The 18,141-nt window shown below is 45.1% G+C and overlaps 1 protein-coding gene across 1 annotated transcript in view; it reads left to right on the top strand.

Annotated features, from left to right (window-relative positions):
- Positions 1–960: 960 nt before the first annotated feature.
- eci2 (enoyl-CoA delta isomerase 2) overlaps positions 961–18,141 on the top strand; it is a 68,343-nt gene continuing 51,162 nt past the window's right edge. Inside the window, exon 1 of the mRNA XM_078413895.1 lies at positions 961–1,286. The gene's annotated coding sequence lies outside the window, so the exon portion shown is untranslated. The remainder of the gene's footprint in view (positions 1,287–18,141) is intronic.

Consider the following 18,141-nt stretch of genomic DNA (forward strand, 5'->3'; position numbering starts at 1 on the left):
TCTCCTCCCTCTCACCAACTCCCCCACCCCCCACATTCAATACTTCAATCGCGGTTCACTAGTTTATAAGGTTCAAAAGTCCAGCCGTGGTTCAACAGCTCAAGGATTTCTGTCGTTTTGGCACTGAGTTGGGCCTGATCCACAAAATGCTCTGTGCTGGAAGGAACTGCAGATGCTGGTTTACACCGAAGATCGACACGAAATGCTGGGGTGAACTTAGCTGGGCCGGCAAGCATCTGTGGAGAAAAAGGAATGGGCGACATTTCTGGTCCAGATCCTTCTTCAAAACTGAGAATCAGGAGAGAGAGAAACTAGAGATATGAAAAGGGACATAGAACAAGTTAATGAAAGATAGGCAAAAAGACAGATCTAAGGCAGTAACGATGATCAAAGAAAGGTGGAACTGACAACGGAGAGAGGGGATGCAAGGGTTATTTGAAGTTAGAGAATTTCTCTAATTTCAAGTAACCCTTGCATCCCCTCTCTCTCTCTGTCCTTCTCCCACCCTATTCATTGTACTAGTTTTGCTGTCATCCTGCTGAGTTTCACTGTTTATATTGCTTGTTATCGCCTTCCGCACAGCCTATAATGGACCATAGATAGACTTCAGACTGAAGAAAGTCTCAACCCATTCCTTCTCCAGAGATGCTTGCTGCCTGTTCTGCTGAGTTACTCCAGCTTTTTGTCTCTATCAACAAACCACTTAATTTGGGGGACAAGGTGTAAAGTAGGGTCCCAAGAAGTGTCCTGACCTGAAATGTCGCCTGACCACGTTCTCCAGAGATGTTGCCTGACCTGTGTTACTCCAGCACTTTTTTTGCTTGTAATTTCCTCTTTCTTGCAATGCTTTCTTTGTTGTCCTGGTTGGGGCCCATTTGTCATCTTATGTATACATATTGGTGCACAAGAAATGTGTCTCAATGATTACTGACTGGTGGCACTAACGTTCACATACTGTTATTCATAGACAACAGCTTGGCATTCAACATCATCATCCCCTCCAAACTAACTACCAAGCTCGCAGAACTGGGTCTCTACTCATCCCTCTGTAACTGGATCATCACCTTTGTCATCAATAAACCACATTCAGTATGAATTGGCAGCAACACTTCCTCCTCAATAACCATCAGTACAGGGGCACCTCAAGGCTGTGTGCTCAGCCCCCTGCTCTACTAAGTTTATACGCATGACAGTGTAGCCGGACGCCATTCCAGCTCCATCTTCAAATTTGCCGACACCACCGTCGTTGGACAAATTACGGATAGCGACGAGTCAGAGTACAGGAGGTAAATTCATGAACTGATTGAATAGTGCCAGAACAACAACCTTGCTCTCAACGTCAGTAAAATCAAAGAAATGATTGTTGATAGACACAAAATCGTGGAGTAACTCAACGGAACTTTGGAAGATGAAAGCCACAGGGGTCGATGTCGGGGCCGCTACTCTTCACGTTGTATTTTAATGATTTGGATGATGGAATTGATGGTTTTGGGGCCAAGTTTACGGATGATACAAAGACAGGTTAAGGAAAAGTTAGTGTAGAGGAAGCTGCAAGTCTGCAGAAGGCCTTGGACTGATTGGGAGAGTGGGCAAAGAAATTGCAGATCAAATACAGTGAAGCAAAGTGTGTGCTCGTGCACTTTGGTAGTAGGAGTAAAGGCACAGCTGATTTTATAAATGGGGAGAGGATTCAGAAATCAGAAATGCAAAGGGACTTGGAAGTGCTAGTGCAGGATCCTGGGGATAATTGGGTTAACGTTTGATGAGCATTTGACGGTTCTGCTCCTGTACTTGTTGGAGTTTATAAGTTCAATAGATAAAGGAGCAGAATTAGGCCATTTGATCCATCAAGTCTACTCCATTCAATCGTAACTGATCTATCTTCCCCCTCAACCCCATTTTCCTGCCTTCTCCTCATAACCCCTGGCACCTGTACTAATCAAGAATTGCTCAATCTCCACCATATAAATATGCATTGAATATGCAAGGACATTATTGCTATTGAGGAAGTGCAGCGTAGGTTCACCAGGTTAATTCCCAGGATGGCGGGGCTGACATATGATGAAAGAGTGGGTCGACTGGGCTTGTATTCACTGGAATTTAGAAGGATGAGAGGGGATCTTACAGAGACATATAACATTCTTAAAGGATTAGATAGGCTAGATGCAGGAAAAATGTTACCGATGTTGGGGGAGTCCAGAACCAGGGGTCACATTTTAAGAATAAGGGGTATGCCATTTAGGACTGAGATGAGGAAAAACTTCTTCACCCAGAGAGTTGTGAACCTGTAGAATTCTCTGCCACAAAAGGCAGTGGAGGCCAATTCACTGGATGTTTTCAAGAGAGAGTTATATTTAGCTCTTAGGTCTAAAGGAGTCAAGGGATATGGGGAGAAAGCAGGAACGGGGTACTGATTTTAAATGATAGGCAATAGGTGCAGGAGTAGGCCATTTGGCCCTTCGAGCCAGCACCACCATTCAATGTGATCATGGCTGATCATTCTCAATCAATACTTCCGTTCCTGCCTTCTCCCCATACCCCCTGACTCCGCTATCCTTAAGAGCTCTATCTAGCTCTCTCTTGAATGCATTCAGAGACTTGGCCTCCACTGCCTTCTGAGGCAGTGAATTCCACAGATTTACAACTCTCTACAACTACAGCCATGATCGTATTGAATGTCGTTGCTGGCTTGAAGAGCTGAATGGCCTACTCCTGCACCTATTTTTCTAAGTTTCTATGGATCGACAAACCTGTCTTCATAGAAGGCATGATGGTGGCAAAAGTAAAAAACTTGAATTTCCTAGGGGTGCATATCTCTGTTCTTGGTCCAGCACATTGATGCAATCATAAAGAAACTTCTACATGTGCAAACCGGAGAGCGTATTGACTGGTTGCATCAAGGCCTGGTTTGGCACCTCAAAAGCCCAGGAATGAAGAAGATTGCAAAAAGTGGTGAACACTGCCGGTCCATCACAGTTTCTGACTACCCCACCGTCAAAGGGATCTACAAGAGTCGCTGCCTCAAAAAATCCAGCATCATCAGAGACTCGCACCACCCTGGCCACACTCGCATTTCACTCCTGCCATTGGGAAGAAGGTGTAGGAGCTGAAAACTATAACGTCTAGGTTCGGGAATAGCTTCTTCCCTACAGCCATTAGGCTATTAAACACTACAGCCTCCAAATAAGCTCCAAACTGTATAGACTTGGGGACATTGTTTTTGTCTTTGCGTTATTTTTGACAATAAGGCATTCTTGATTCTTGACCATTGTTCTCATGGGTGAGCTGATCCCAGGAATTGACATTAATTCCTTTTTGGACAGTCCCCTCTGATCGTTTCCACCATGGTTTTGATGGTTCTGAGTTGGCCAATGAAACATACAGAATAGTGAAAGGTTTAGATAGAGTGGATATGGAGAGGATCTTTCCACTAGTGGGAGAGTCCAGGACTAGAGGTCACAACCTCAGAATTAAAGGATGTTCTTTTAGGAAGGAGATGAAGAGAAATGTTTTTAATCAGAGTGTGGTGAATCTGTGGAATTCTTTGCCACAGAAGGCTGTGGAGGCCAAGTCACTGGATATTGTTAAGGCAGAGATAGATGGATTCTTGTTTTGGAAGGAACTGCAGATACTGGTTTAAACCGAAGATGGACACAAAAAACTGGAGTAGCTCAGCGGGACAGGCAGCATCTCTGGAGAGAAGGAATGGGTGATGTTTCAGGTCGAGACCCTTCTTCAGACCTTGATTAGACAATAGACAATAGGTGCAGGAGTAGGCCATTCGGCCCTTCGAGCCAGCACCGCCATTCAATGTGATCATGGCTGATCATTCTCAATCAGTACCCCGTTCCTGCTTTCTCCCCATACCCCCTGACTCCGCTATCCTTAAGAGCTCTATCTAGCTCTCTCTTGAATGTATTCAGAGAATTGGCCTCCACTGCCCTCTGAGGCAGAGAATTCCACAGATTCACAACTCTCTGACTGAAAAAGTTTTTCCTCATCTCTGTTCTAAATGGCTTACCCCTTATTCTTAAACTGTGGCCCCTGGTTCTGGACTCCCCCAACATTGGGAACATGTTTCCTGCCTCTAACGTGTCCAACCCCTTAATAATCTTATACGTTTGGATAAGATCCCCTCTTATCCTTCTAACTTCCGGTGTATACAAGCCTAGTCGCTCCAGTCTTTCAACATATGACAGTCCCACCATTCCGGGAATTAACTTATTAAACCTGCGCTGCACGCCCTCAATGGCAAGAATATCCTTCCTCAAATTTGGAGACCAAAACTGGTACAAAACCTGATTAGTACAGGTGTCAGTGGTCATGGGGAGAAGGCAGGAGAATGGGGTTAGGAGGGAGAGACAGATCAGCCATGATTGAATGGCGGAGTAGACTTGATGGGCTGAATGGCCTAAATCTACTCCTATCACCTATTACCTTCTGACATGACCTATTGCAACTAATATGGGTACCACATTCTTCTATGAAAGGGTGGCTTACTGATCAAGTAGTTTGAGTTTTCACGACTTATGCAGGACCTCTGCTCCTGATGTCCTTGAGGTTCTTAATCGTGACACAATCATTGATATTCCAGCTAGTGGTTGTGGGCTTGAAGTTTGCACAAGTCAGAGGAGATGTTGCATTTCTTCATTGAACCTTTGAGCATGCCCTTGATTATTTATTCTGTGTTTGGTTTAAACAAAATACTATCCAGAATATATGAAAGACTCTTTTTTCCTACATTGTCTCTGCACAAAGACCACATTCTTCAGTTTAGTTTATTGTCATGTGTCCCGAGGTACAGTGAAAAGCTTTTTGTAGTTGCTATCCAGTCAGCGGAAAGATTTGTATGATTACAATCAAGCCATCCACAGTGTATAGATACATGATAAAGGGAATATTGTTTAGTGCAAGAAAAATTCTAGTAAAGTCCAATTAAAGATAGTCCGGGGGTCTTCAATGAGGTAGCTCTCTTGTTGTTGGTGGTAGGATGGTTCAGATGCCTGTTAACAGCTAGGAAGAAACTGTCCCTGAATCTGGAGGTATGTGTTTTCACACTTCTGAGGGGAGGAGTGACTGGATGAGATTTGTCCTTGATTATTTTGCTGCCCTTGCTGAAACAATGTGAAGTGTGGGTGAAGTCAATGGAAGGGAGGTTGGTTTGTGTGATGGCACGGTAGCACAGCGGTAGAGTTGCTGCTTTACAGCGAATGCAGCGCCGGAGACTCAGGTTCGATCCTGACTACGGGTGCTGCACTGTATGGAGTTTGTACGTTCTCCCCGTGACCTGCGTGGGTTTTCTCCGAGATCTTCGGTTTCCTCCCACACTCCAAAGACGTACAGGTATGTAGGTTAATTGGCTGGGTAAATGTAAAAATTGTCCCTAGTGGGTGTAGGATAGTGTTAATGTGCGGGGATCACTGGGCGGCACGGACTTGGTGGGCCGAAAAGGCCTGTTTCCGGCTGTATATATATGATATGGTCTGGGCTGCGTCCACAATTCTCTGCAATTTCTTGTGGTTTTGGATGGAACTGTTCCCAAGCGGCGATGCGTCCCGATAAAATGCTTTCTATGGCGCATCTGCAGAAGATCTTCAAGAGTTCTATCACAGTTCTTCAATATACTAATGACAGTGTGCTTATTCAAAGGTTTCAACGGTCTTTTATTGTCACGTGTACCAATTAAGGTACAGTGAAACCCGATTACTGGGGATAACTTCTAGTCTACAGAGTCTAGCATAATATTGAGAACTCTACAGCTTTCTATCATTCTTTCAGGGTGGCACAGTGAAACAGCTGGTAGAGTTGCTGCCTTACCACACCAGAGACCCAGTTTCAATCCTTATCTTGGGTGCTGATTGTTTAAAGTGTCCAAGTTCTCCCTATGACCAAGTGGATTTCCTCCAGGTGCTCCAGTTTCCCCTCTTATCCCCAGAGATGTGCAGGTTGGCTGATCAATTGCCCCCAATGTGCAGTTGAGTGGAGGAATCTGAAGGAAGTTGATGAAAATGTGCAAAGAATAGAAACCAAAATGAGATTGAGGTAGGATAAGTATAAGCAAGTGATTTATGGTCGGTATCTCGAAAGAACCGCCAACAACCGAGTGAGGTGGAGGACATTTGTCAATGGCCTATGCTCCCTAGAGGAGCCAAGGGCTTAAGAAGAAGAAGAAGATGGGCTGAAAGGCTTATTCCTGTGCTGCATATCTCTGTGTCTCTAACATGGGCCTTGGTGCATCACCTGCCGAAGAATCATTGGAGAGGCTATCAGATATGGGTGAATTTCTGCTGAAATGACTAACAGAAGGACAGCAAAGTCTATGTCTTTGAAAACCGTCATCATCCTTTTCGATAGGATGATATGAAACCAGGGTAACGGACAACACCTCAATTTGACCGGGAGATCATGACCTGCGGAAAAGCACCACACTAATGGCAACACCTTCATTGAACCAATGATCCACAGCCACCAGCTTTGTTGGACAGGACATCGTTGCTGCCAGAATCTCATCTCTTCAAGCTCTCTTCTCCAACATGCACAAGGTCTAAGATGCTTTGGTGGATAGAAGAGTAGTGGTATAAATGTTGATTTCTCTCACTTCAGGTAGCCCTGGCATTCCCTCTCTCTCTATCCATCCCCAACCCAAGTCGCACTAGTTTCTCATTTTCACCCTACAAACAGCTTACAATGGCCTGTATCATTGTTGAGAGAGGTGACATAGGGACTGACGATGTAGAGTCACTGTGAATAGAGTTGAGGAATTGTAAAGGTAAGAAGATAAGGCACGGTAGCGCAGCGGTAGAGTTGCTGCTTTACAGCGAATGCAGCGCCGGAGACTCAGGTTCGATCCTGACTACGGGTGCTGCACTGTAAGGAGTTTGTACGTTCTCCCCGTGACCTGCGTGGGTTTTCTCCGAGATCTTCGGTTTCCTCCCACACTCCAAAGACGTACAGGTATGTAGGTTAATTGGCTGGGTAAATGTAAAAATTGTCCCTAGTGGGTGTAGGATAGTGTTAATGTACGGGGATCACTGGGCGGCACGGACTTGGAGGGCCGAAAAGGCCTGTTTCCGGCTGTATATATATGATATGATATGATAAGATACTAATGGAAGTTATCTCCAGGTCCCCAAACTGTAGCCCGGATATAAGGTGTAAGTTGCAGCAGGAGTTAAAACTGACGTATAACAAAGGTAATGCCACTGTGGTTATTGGGGATTTCAATATGCAGGTAGACTGGAAAAATCAGGTTAGTTCTGGACCCCAAGAAAGGGAGTTTGTAGAGTGCCTCCGAGATGGATCCTGCGAGCCAGCACCACCATTCAATATGATCATGGCTGATCATTCCCAGCTCTGGTCCTCTTGTAGCCTTATTAAAGGACTGGACAAGCTAGATGCAGGAAAAATGTTCCCAATGTTGGGGGAGTCCAGAACCAGGGGCCACAGTCTAAGAATAAAGGGGAGGCCATTTAAAGCTGAGGTGAGAAGAAACTTTTTTACCTAGAGAGTTGTGAATTTGTGGAATTCTCCGCCACAGAAGGCAGTGGAGGCCAATTCACTGGATGAATTTAAAAGAGAGTTTTGGATAGAGCTCTAGGGGCTAGTGGAATCAAGGGATATGGGGAGAAGGCAGGCACAGGTTACTGATTGTGAATGATCAGCCATGATCACAATGAATGGCGGTGCTGGCTCGAAGGGCCAAATGGCCTCCTCCAGCACCTATTTTCTACTTTTTTGCATATCTTTCATTCATTGTTCTTTATCTCTCCACATCACTGTCTATATCTCTCGTTTCCCTTATCCCTAACCAGTCTGAAGAATGGTCTCAACCCGAAACGTCACCCATTCCTTCTCTCCAGAGATGCCGCCTGTCCCGCTGAGTTACTCCAGTTTTTTTGTCCATCTTCAGTTTAAACCAGCATCTGCAGTTCCTCTTACACACTTAGAATGCACTACCTGATGACGTAAGGGTTGTGGATTCAACAAAAATATAAAATTTATATGACAGGACAATAATAACCATTATATTAGAGATTATTTATTGAAATGTATTCATCATAAAACTAATTAATTGGCAAATATGTGATCCATGAAATTGTTTACTGGGCTCTGATCAGGCAGAGCAGCACAGTTTAATCTCAAGAGACACAAGGAACAGCAGATGCTGGTTTACAAAAAAACAACAGTGCTGGAGTAACTCAGCGGGTCAGGCAGCATCTCTGGAGAACATGGATAGGTGACGTTTCACAGAGTGCTGGAGTAACTTAATGAGTCTAACAGGCTAAAGAAGCTGAAGAAGGGTCCCGATCTGAAATGTCACCTATCAATGTTCTTCAGTCTCGTCTTGTATTTGGCATCTTAAGCGAAGCTGAGGTCAGCATGAAATCCATTTCAAAAACGCTACACTCTTTGAAGGAGTAATCTGATGAAGGATTTTACACCCTTTTTTTGACCATTTTGCAGATCCAGCCTTACCAGTCACATTTCCCTTATCTCATCACATCTGTTTCCCTTCTAGTTTTTATAATGGTTGTTTGTGAGGCAGATTATCAAGTGAGTACGAGCCATTAATCAGCACTTGTGTTACATGCTGGAACATCATTTGGGTGACTTCACATTTATATTAGTTGTCACTGAAGAAGGACAATTGCAAAGTCCTGTTCTAAATCTGTATATGTGCCAAGCACAGAATACCTGTTCCTGTCAATCGGAGGCTGTAGATATTTGTTTGGAAAATGTATTTTTCTACTTGGAATACCGAGAATAAAAAAGCACTGGAAGCCCTGTGGCTTCCAATGTCTGTGTCGGACATGATGCCAATATAAACTAATCTTTGCCTGCACGTGATCTATATCCCTCCATTCCCTGCTTATCCATGTGCCTACCTTAAAGCCCTTAAATGCCACTATTATACCTGCCTCCACCGCCGATCCTGGCAGCTACTTTCCAGACACCCACCACCCTCTGTGTGTAAATAAAAATAAACATTTGCTCCGCTATCTCCTTCAGACTTTGCTCCTCTCACATAAAGCTGTGCCCTCTTGTCTTTGACATTTCCACCCTAGCTAAAAGGTTCTGACTGTCTACCAGATCTGTGCCTCATAGTTTTATATTCTTCTATCAGGTCTCCCCTCAGCCTGTGGTGTTCCTGAGAAAACAATTCTCCTTGTAGCTAATGCCCCCTAATCCAGGCAGCATTCTGGCAAATCTGCACCCTCTCCAAAGCCTTCTCATTTGTTTTAGTTTAGTTCAGTTTATTGTCGCGTGTACCGAGGTACAGCAAAAAGCCTTTGTTGTGTGCTAACCAGTCAATGGAAAGACAAGGCGTGATTGCACTCAAGCCATTCATAGTGTACAGATACATGATAAAGGGAATAATGTGAATAACGTTTAGTGCAAGAGTAAAGTCCGATCAAAGATAGGTTGAGGGTCTCCAATGAGGTAGATAGTAGTTCAGGACCGCTCCTGAGATGCGGTACGATGGTTCAGTTTGCCTGATAACAGCCGGGAAGAAACTGTCCCTGAATCTGGAGGTGTGCGTTTTCACACTTTTATACCTTTTGCCCAATTTGAGAGGGAAGAAGAGGGAGTGGCCAGGGTGTGATTCATCCTTGATTATGCTGCTGGCCTTGCCGAGGCAGCCTGAGGTACACATCCTACTTCAATTAGTTTATTTCATTATTCCTTAACGTATTGACAGACATCACAGTGGTGCAGCTAGAAAACCTGCTGTTGCTTGTAACAACAGACGTCTGAGTTCAATCCTGAGTTTAGGTGCTGCCAATGTGGAGTTTGAACGTTCTCATGGGTTTCCTGCAGGTGCTTCACTTCCCTCCCACATCCCAAAGACGTGCAGGTTTGTAGGTTGATTGATCACTGCCAATTGGGTCTCGTGTGTAGATGAGTGATAGAATGCGAAAGGAAGTTGATGAGAATGTGGGACAGAGTGTCATGGACATGTATTAAAAAGGCTTTATCATAGGACCAGTGTAAATTGGTGGTATACACGCAGTGGGTTGAAGGACCTATTTCTGTGGTGCATGTCTCTATGATTCTATTCCATCTACATTTGTCAAACTTGGTGTCAATAAGCTTGCTTCATTAAGATGCAAGAAACTGCAGATGCTGGAATCTTGAACAAAAAAAAACCAAGTGCTGAAGTAATTAGCACTTCAGGCGGAATCTAGGGAGAGTATGAACAGATGACATTTCAGCTTGGGACCTATCTTCAGACCTGTTTATTCCCTTCACACGTGCTGCTTGAACTGCTGAGTTACTCCAGCACATTGTGTTTTGCTGGATTGTCACCTTGTCGTGGTGGAGAAGCTTGTGTAGTCCTGAGATCCTGAGAGCGATGCCGTCTGGAGCTACGCTCCTGGTAGGGTCACCCATGGGGGTAAGGTCGAGGGGGAGGTCCCTGACAAAGAGCAATCCAACCAAGACCTCAACAGTGGAACAGGCAGAGGATGATGGCTGACTTTAGTGGAGCGTCACAACGGCTGGGAAGGCGGATGAAGGCTGCAGCAGAAAAGGGTCCCTGGTCGTCTTGGACTCCATGCCACTGGATCCTGACCCAGATCTGTCAAGGACCATGTGGTGGCTGTCTGTGCACCAGTCTCCCCACGTTAAACAAAGTCACACACAGGAGTCCTCCATAAAGGGGGACAGTCATACTTGCTTCGAGTGACCATCAATGATGATGTTTTGCTCAGTTAAATCCTTACAATTATCTCTTGAAAATACAGACAGATGACTAATCCCTTGACCTTGGATTTTTAGGATGAAACTCCGACTGTCTATTCCATCCACAAATCCTGCCTGACTCACCGAGTTCCTCCAACACGTTGTTTCTTGCTCCTTTGCCCCTTATCCTAAATTTCTTGATCGATGCAGATCTCAGCAGAGTAGGCTGCCTTGGCCAAGAAAACCCATGGGGCAGCACAGTGGTAGAGTAGCTGCCTTGCGGCACCACAGGCCCAGAATCTATCTTGACTATGGGTGCTGTCTGTACGGAGTTTGCACCTTCTCCCTGAGACTACGCGGGTTTCCTCCAGATGCTCTGGTTTCTTCCCACATTCCAAAGACGTAACATGTTTGTAGGTTGATTGGCTTTTAGAGATACAGAGCAGAAACAGGCCCTTTGGCCCTCCGAGTCTGCGTCAACCAGTGATCGCCCCGTACGTTTGTCTCCAAATTTTAGGAAGGACATTGAGAATGATCAGCCATGATCACATTGAATGGCGGTGCAGGCTCGAAGGGCCGAATGGCCTACTCCTGCACCTATTGTCTATTGACATTCATGCTATTGAGGGAATGCAGTGTAGGTTCACAAGGTTAATTCCCGAGAGGGCAGGACTGTCATATACTGAAAGAATGGAGCGACTGGGCATGTATACACTAGAATTTAGAAGCATGAGAGGGAATCTTATTGAAACATATAAGATTATTAAGGGATTGGACACACTAGAGGCAGGAAAAATGTTCTCGATGTTGGGGGAGTCCAGAACCAGGGGCCACAGTTTAAGAATAAGGGGTAGGCCATTTAGAACGGAGATGAGGAAAAACTTTTTCACTCAGAGTTGTGGATCTGTGGAATTCTCTGCCTCAGAAGGCAGTGGAGGCCAATTCTCTGGATGCTTTCAAGAGAGAGTTGGAGTTCTTAAAGAAAGCTGTGTAAAGGGATATGGGGAGAAGGCAGGAACGGGGTACTGATTGTGGATGATCAGCCATGATCAAAGTGAATGACGGGGCTGGCTCGAAGGGCCGAATGGCCTCTGTCATGATGATGATATGCAAATATCGTGACCTGTGTATCAGGTGACGAGTGTGGGAAGGTGCTGAATACTGCAAGGCCGAGAGGTTGCAGTTAGGAGAGACAATAGATTCAAGATTCAAGATAGCTTTATTTGTCATCCAAATTGGACGAAATTCAGTCACCCACAGTCCAACAATAAAAGCATTAAATAGGCATTAAAATTACACAACCCCAAAAACACACAAAAAAAGAAACATCCATCAAAGAAACATCCATCACAGTGAGTCTCCTCCAGTCCTCTCCTCACTGTGATGGAAGGCCACAATGTCTTTTCCCTTCTCCTGCCGTCTTCTCCCGCAGTCAGGCTGTTGTGGTTGCAGGCCGCGCCGGACAGTCCGCAGCGGCCCGAGCCTAAGGCGAGTCGCAGCCGCTCCCGCAGCCTCTGAAGACGGCCGGCTCCGCCGATGATAAGTCCGATCCGGGCGGGCGAACACGCTGCTGCTGTTGCTGCACGTCGGGGCGGTCGTGGCTCCCGACATTGAAGCCCCCGCCCAGCAGAGAAAAATCCCGTGGCATATTTTAGGCCGCGCCGGACGGTGAAATGTCCGCGATCTGGGGCGGGCGAACACGCTGCCGCTGCAGGAGCTCCCAATGTCGGCATCAACGCGGCCCGAGCCTAAGGCGAGTCGCAGCCGCTCCCGCAGCCTCCGAAGACGGCCGGCTCCGCTGATGGTTAGTCCGGTCCGCGGGATCTGCGAACCGGAGCCCTGGAGGCCGCCAGCTTCAGTAGTTGGGCCGATGGTAGGCCTCAGCAGGAACGGAGACAACACCCAGAAAACAAAGGTCGGGTCTCCGTTCGGAAGGGACACCTATTTACAATTTTACAGTTCCCCCATATACACACATAGTACACAAACACAAAAACACGACATCACAACTACAATTAAGACAAAAAAACAACAAAAACACAAAGACAAATGGACCGCAGGTAAGCCGCAGCTGCTATGGCAGCGCCGCCATTTTGGGGGGGATCGCAGGTGAAACGTAGAAACTAAGTAATGTAACTTATACAGATTGTGTCTGCATCATTATTCCACATATGAGGCGGAGATGTGACATTGGCGACGAGGATATTTTGGATTTGGGTATTTTGGATTCTGAATCCAGTGGAAAAGTGGTTAGAAAAAGGTCATAATGGCAGTCGCTGGAGCTGATTACTTAGAACTTTGCGGAGTTCCACACTTCGATCCGACGGGCGATGCGAATGCTGTCAGCATAAAGTGGAATGCTTGGCTGGAGGAATTCGAGGCCTACGCCGACAGTCGGGGGCTCTTGATGAGAGTACGCCAGGGCAGAAGGCGCAGCGGAGGGCATTGCTTCTCTTCACCGCGGGGCCAGCAGTTCGAGAAATGTTTAAAACACTCCCTGACACTGGAATGAAGGAAGACTATAAGAAAGCCGTTGATGCATTGAACAGTCATTATGTGGTGGTGCCGAATGCTACATTTCAACGCCATTTATTCCGCAAAACAACACAGGAAGAGGGCGAGACTGTTGCTCAATTTGTGACGAGACTCAGACAGGTGTCTGTAGGTTGCAAATATGTGGCTGCTGATGTGGAAAACCAGATATTGGATCAGCTTGTCCAGCATTGCAGGTCAGACAAGCTCAGGAGAAGGCTGCTAGAAAAAGGGGGTGAGTTAAACCTTAATGATGCTCTGTTGATTGCAGCGGCACTGGAAGCTGTTGAGGGACAATTTCACAGCATGAAATTGAAAGATTCCAAGACTGGGCAAGTTAACTGGCTGTCCCACGGTAGACCAAGAAGGAAGCCTGAACGTGAGATTGAATGGTACAGTTGTGGCAACAAGAGTCACATAGGGAAAGATGCATGTTGTCCGGCAAAAGTTAGAACATGTTTGAAGTGCGGAGGCAAAGATCTTTTTGCAAAGATCTTTTTGCAAAGAAATGTAACAGTAAAGCCAGGGAAAATACAAGTGATTACAACAAGAGTGAATCTTCCAAGGCAAGGGAGAAAGGGAAGTCCAGTGAAAAGTTGGACGGACCGTGGCAGAAAAAGAAGTTACGTCCGTCATGAGAAGATGATTTTGGAAGTGATGAGGACAGTGAAGAACCTGGTGAGCATGCTGTTAAAAGGAATTAGCAGTTTGCATTGAATGATAGCCATCTGGAGAAAGTTGCAGTGACCATCAGAGGTGTTACAGTGCCAGTGGTTGTAGATTCTGGTAGCGACTGCAACATAATTAACAGATCACTGTGGGAATGCTTGAAACTGCAGAAAATCAAGTGCACGTCAAGGAGGTGTAGTAGGAAGTTATATCCATACACTGCAACTGAACCGTCGTAGACCATTGGATGTTTCACGGCTAAAGTAGAAGTCGGAGATAGAAAAACTGATGCAGAATTCGTGGTGATAGTAGAGAAAGGAGAACCCCTTAGTAGAAGTACAGCTCAAGAGCTGGGAGTGCTTCACATCGGAGTCCATGTCAATTCAGTGCAGTCATATGATGACATGAGGCAGGAATTTCACTCAGTATTCCAAGGGGTTAGAAAACTGAAAGGCCGGCAAGTGAACTTAGCCAATGATGAAACTGTTGAGCCGAGAGCACAACCTGTGTGGAGAACGCCATTTGGACTTTGTGGAAAAGTAGAATCAAGGAGTTGACAAATGTTGTCACTTCTCTTGACTCTGGATGTAATTCCAAATGATGATATCCCCACTTGAGAACAATTTTGGAAAACACTTTACTGGTTGATAACTCTTGTAGAACCTCATTGATCGTCGAAATTGGGTGTCTTTCTCTGATTATTGCTTCATTGGCTCTCCTCATGTTCACACATAGTCTAATATCATTATTGGGTTTTGGCACTATCACTACTGGACTCAATAGACAATAGGTGCAGGAGTAGGCCATTTGGCCCTTCGAGCCAGCACCACCATTCAATGTGATCATGGCTCACCCATCATGAGTCATGATCATTCAATGTGATCATGACTCACCCATGGTGTTCATTGTTCTACTGGCTCAATAATGTCCTGATCAATCAACTCCTTGATTTTAGCTTCTACTTTCCCACGAAGTCCAAATGGCGTTCTCCGGTGTTTCTGAGCCGACCAGGATTCCTGAGGTGGTGACCAGAGTTCTAGAGACAGAACGCTGCCACGCAGGTGGTGAGCAGAGACGGAGTCTGGATGACAACACTTTGGCAGATTCAACAGGGACTGATGTTCTTGTGCCAGCTGGTAGACCAAAACGTGAAAGGAGAGTTCCCAAAAGATACAACAATTTTGTGTTATAGTCTATAGTTATAGTTTGTTTAGTAATTGTATGACATTTGTTTAGAGGCTAAGGAAGCTTACAAGTTATTATTTGTATATTTGTATTAAGGAAAAAAATAACATTATAAGTAAAGAATTGTTTCATTGGGGGAAAGAACACAGTAATTTCAAGTTTAATTCTGGTAAAGGAGGGATGTCATGACGATGAGTCATGATGATGAAATGCAAATATCGTGACCTGTGTATCAGGTGACTGGAGAGTGGGAAGGTGCTGAATACTGTCAGGAGAGACAATAAACATAGCAACTAAGTAATGTAAAAAAATAACTGCAGATGCTGGTACAAATCGAAGGTATTTATTTCACAAAATGCTGGAGTAACTCAGCAGGTCAGGCAGCATCTCAGGAGAGAAGGAATGGGTGACGTTTTGGGTCGAGACCCTTCTTCAGACTGATGTCAGGGGCCCCCCCTGACATCAGTCTGAAGAAGGGTCTCGACCCGAAACGTTACTGAGTTACGTTACTGAAACCTGCTGAGTTACTCCTGCATTTTGTGAAATAGCAACTAAGTAATGTAACTTATACAGATTGTGTCTGCATCATTATTCCAAATCTGAGGTGGAGATGTGACAGCCTACTCCTGCAACCGATTGCCTATTGTCTACACACTAACACTATCCTACACTTTTGGGACAATTTGCAATTTTACCAAAGCCAAATAACCTGCAAACCTGTATGACTTTGGAGTGTGGTGAGAAAACCTGTGCAGTCACAGGGAGAACATCCAAACTCCGTACAGACAGCACCCATAGTAAGCACAAACCCGGGCCCGTGAGAACTGTAAGGCCACAGCTCTACTGCTGCGCCACTGTGCCGCCTCTCACTTCTGTTGGCACACTACTGTTACCCCACAAATTTAATGGGCAAAAAAAGTACCAATTAACAGACTGCTTGTTTTAGTTCCATTTTAAAGAACAAAGTGTTCCAAATGTACTTTGGCCCTGAAGTTTGTATTGATCATAAATCAATAGCTGAATCCACATGTGGACTTGGTGGGTTGAAAGGCCTGTTTCCATGTTGTATCTCTCGAACTAAAACTAAGCCGAATGTACTCATCCCAATTATTCAGGAAATGTAACATTTTGACATTCATTATTCATTTACAAAATTGTTTCTGTTAAATTCTGAGAACAGCAAAATTTTAAATGATCAAGATTAAATGATTTAAATCATTTGCTGTTCACATTGTATATGTTTACATGCTAAGTTCTGTATATATTACTAAATAAACTGGTTACATCAAGAGATGTCAATTTATTGCCAGAGGCCACATATCCTATTCGATCCTTTAAAATAAATTTGTTTATTTAGTTTAGAGATACAGTGGAGAATCAGGCCCTTCGGCCCACAGAGTCCACACCGACCAGCAATCCCCGCACGCTAACACTATCCTACACACACTAGGGATAATTTACAGTTTTACCAAGCCAGTTAGCCTACAAACCTGTAAGTCTTTGCAGTGTGGGAAGAAACCCAAGATCTTGGAGAAAACCCATGCAGGTCACTGGGAGAACATACAAACTCCGTACAGGCAGCACCCGTAGTCGGGATCGAACCCGGGTCTCTGGCGCTGTAACGCAGTAACTCTACCGCTGCCCCACCATGTCGTCCAACGCACTTGTGACCACTTTTTAAATGAATGTAAACTACCTATATTTAATAACTAATCCCATCATTAATGTCCATGCAACAGTGAGAACTTGCTTTCATCATCTGGATAGGTATATCTTTTCCCCAATATTGTCACTACATTGATGTGTGATATGGACATAGCATAAGAACGTGTGAGACTCTGGTGTGTGAAACAAGGGGCCAGTCTCTTGTGCATGCCTGCCCACAGCCAATACAACTTCATTTGCCAGGGCAGTCAGTGAAGCTCAGTCTGTGTTTTCTGGTGGTTCTCAGAAATGATTGATTCAGGTCCTCCACACCAATTGCTCAGGGGCAAGTTTATTGCATCTTTCATGAAGAATTGTTAAACCTGTAGTCTTTGATTCACTTAAGAGTGAAATTTTTCGTTTTCCCCAAAGCTGAAGTGGATCTTTCCGTTGCCGGAAGAGCACAGCCTGAGAAATGGTCTTGAAGCGTTTGCTACATTTGCGAAGCCTTCAAACATTGAGAATCGTCAGCACAGTGCAAATCAATCAAGGAGAAGAGATAGAGTACAGAATATAGTTCTCAGAATTGTCACGCGTCAGTTCTAGTATACGGAAGGGCCATTCAGAAGCCTGATAAGAGGGAGAGATGTTTTTCCTAAGTCTGGTGGTGCGTGCTTTCGAGTTTCTGTACGGACTGCTGTAAGGGAGCTGGGAGAACGAAAAATCGCTAAGGAGGGACAAGTCTGATTATGTTGGCTGCTTTCCCGAGGCAGCGTGAAGCGTAGTTGGAGCTAATAGCAGGGAGTCTATAGTGAGGTTTAAGAACTTGGCTGTTGGTGATACACTGGACCCAACTTTCCTCAGATCTTTCCGTGATGACAAAGATGAAGCTTATTCTGCTTCCACATTTCTGGTTCCGATTACAGGAAGGATGTGGAGACTTTGGAACAAGTGCAGAGGAGGTTTACCAGAATGATGCCTGGATTTGGGGGTATTAGCTGCAGGGAGAGGTTGGACAATCTTGGAATGCCAAAGGTTGTGGAGAGACCTGATGTCACCGATCCATGTTCTCCAGAGATGCTGCCTGACCCGCTGAGTTACTCCAGCACTCTGTGAAACGTCACCTATCCATGTTCTCCAGAGATGCTGCCTGACCCGCTGGTTACTCCAGCACTCTGTGAAACGTCACCTATCCATGTTCTCCAGAGATGCTGCCTGACCCGCTGAGTTACTCCAGCAACTTAGTGTTTAACACTGACATGATAGTTGTACTAAAATCATAAAATGCTGGTCAGGCAGCAACGCTCAGGGGACGTGGAGTTAACATTTTAGGTCAAAGATCCTTTGTCAGAATAGGAGATTTGAAATCTGGAGATAACTGGCATTGTACTGTTACATTGCATGGTGACAACGTGAACGTTTGTTGGT

The sequence above is a fragment of the Rhinoraja longicauda genome, chromosome 2 (assembly GCF_053455715.1).
Source record: "Rhinoraja longicauda isolate Sanriku21f chromosome 2, sRhiLon1.1, whole genome shotgun sequence".
Taxonomy (NCBI): Eukaryota; Metazoa; Chordata; class Chondrichthyes; order Rajiformes; family Arhynchobatidae; genus Rhinoraja; species Rhinoraja longicauda.